Genomic DNA, 2882 nt, shown 5'->3' on the forward strand with positions numbered 1-2882 from the left:
CACATAGTCTCTTGGTTCATTGTCGGACTATTTCGATCATATCTACTGTAAATATCACCTCGGCCACTAGCCGGTGTTACCCTCTGTTGCCGATTTCGCTTAATGCCCATTTGACTTGGTCTTCAATTGGCCCAATTAACTATCCAAATTAATTATATCTTCCCTTTGGCAGTTGCACTTTTAACTCCTTCCGCATCATGATATTTATTGCCTTCGCAAATAGTTACCCAATGAAAGACGCGCCACAAGTTTCACGGTTTGGAGTGGGGTAATACAAAAGGTTCCTTTCGCAATGAGACAAGTCAGGTTGGTACCATACTGGTCTTCCAGGTCCATGGTGCTGAAACAATATTCACCCTTCCCTCTTTATATAGATCGTACAGGAAAATGCTATCCCGCAATTACCTTCATGGTGCAATTCCTTGTTATCCCATCCATACGGGTTAATTTTCTATGTTCGTTGCATTCTACTAAATATTTCTCAGGCATGCTTGAGTAATATCCTACTATCTCTAACAAGGTGGTGTCATTCTGTTCCTGCAACTGATACTCATGCCACCGGGTACACTTTTACCAACCTTCTGAGACTTAGTAAGTTGATAAGTGAACATTGCCCAAGGTCTCCATCAGTTACCCAGTAAGAAAGTTTTCTTACTGCAATATGCTGCAGGTTTCGTTGCGCTTGTTCCACCAACCAAGATCAACACATTACTTCAAGCCATTTCGTTGAAGACGATTTGTTACCCTTCTATAATCTTGTTTACCCTCTTTTAGCATTAATCCAGTTGCAACGTATTATTAAGGCCTAACTGCCTTCTGTGTTGATTCTCCCGACTGGTCGAGACATCCTTCTTGTCAAGGTCCGATCAAGCACATCACTTTCCTTGAACACAATGCAGTTTGTACGAGCCTTCTGCCAAAATCCCTTGTTCATTCTCCCAAGTAGCCGTGCTGTTTTAGGCTTGCACAGCCCACGTAGTCCCACTTTGGTCAGATTCAATATTACATGTAGCACTTTGCGATGCACATCATGATACAATATCACCTGAGTTGATATCCATTAGACCATTTGTTGGCCATGGGATGCGTTGAGTGCAAAACATACAGTGCCAGCATTTCAAAAGGCGTTTCTTTTATTCATCCTGCTGAATGCATATTGCACAGATAATCACAGCATACATCGGGTAGGCAAAGGCATTATTAGACAACAAACTGATTTCGCCTCCACTGATTTATAACGGGTAACTGCCAGTTGAACACACGATTGGAAAACTAGACTTGTAGGTCAAGCATCAATGACAAAGGCAAAAAAAACGGCACACCAGAAACAGGTGCCTTTCACTTGGTTTTCCCAAATGGATGGATGTGTAATATGATAGATGTGTAATAGGATGGATGTGTAATATGATTGATGTGTAATATGATGGATGTGTAATAGGATGGATGTGTAATATGATGGATGTGTAACAGGATGGATGTATAATATGATGCATGACTAATAGGATGGATATTTTATATGATTGATGTCTAATATGATGGAGGTGTAATAGGATGGATGTGTAATAGGATGGATGTGTAATATGAAACATGACTAATAGGATGGATATGTTATATGATGGATGTCTAATATGATGGAGGTGTAATAGGATGGATGTGTAATAGGATGGATGTGTAATGAGATGAATGTGTAATAGGACGTATGTGTAATATGATGGATGTGTAATATGATGGACGTGTAATATGATGGATGTGTAATAGTATGAATATGTAAAATGATGGATGTGTAAAAGGATAGATGTGTAATATGATCGATGTGTAATATGATGAATGTGAAATACGATTGGTGTGTAATCGGATGTAAGTGTAATAGGATGCATGTGTAATATGATGGATGTGCAATAAGATGGATATGTAATATGATAGATGTGTAATATTATGGATGTTTAAGAGGATGGATGTGTAACAGAATGGATGTGTAATATGAGTGATGTGTAATATGATGGGTCTGTAATAGGATGGTTGTGTAATGGGATGGATGTATAACAGGATGGATGTGCTATATGATGATTGTGTATTAGGTTGGAGGTGAAATAGAATGGATGTGTAATAGGATGGATGTATAATAGGATGGATATGTAATATGATGGATGTGTAATATGATTGATGCGCAATATGATGGATGCACAATAGGATGGAAGTGTCAAAGGATTGATGTATGATATGATGAATGTGTAATAGGATGGATGTGTAATATGATAGATGTGTAATTGGATGGATGTGTAATAAGATGGATGTGTAATATGATTGATGTGTAATATGATGGATGTGTAATAGGATGGATGTGTAATATGATGGATATGTAATAGGATGGATGCATAATACGATGGATGTGCAATATGATGGATGTGTAATAGGTTGGATGTGTAACAGGATGGATGTGTAATAGGACGGATGTGTAAACTGATTGATGTCGAATATGATGGATGTGTAATAGGATGGATGTGTAAACTGATTGATGTCGAATATGATGGATGTGTAATATGATGGATGTGGAACATGATGGATGTGTAATAGGATAGATGTGTAATATGATTGATGTGTAATATGAAGGATACGTAATACGATAGATTTATAACATGATGGATGTATAATGGGACAGATGTGTAATATGATGGATGTGTAATAGGATAGATGTGTAATACGATGGATGTGTAATTGGATGGATGTGCTATAGGATAGATGTGTAATATGATGGATGTGTAATATGATGGATGTGTAATAGTATGGATGAGTAATATTATTGATGTGTAATATGATGGATGTGTAATACGATGGATGTGTAATATGATCGATGTGTAATAGGATGGATGTATAATAGGATG

Source organism: Pristiophorus japonicus, chromosome 25 (assembly GCF_044704955.1).
Source record: "Pristiophorus japonicus isolate sPriJap1 chromosome 25, sPriJap1.hap1, whole genome shotgun sequence".
NCBI classification, from domain to species: domain Eukaryota; kingdom Metazoa; phylum Chordata; class Chondrichthyes; family Pristiophoridae; genus Pristiophorus; species Pristiophorus japonicus.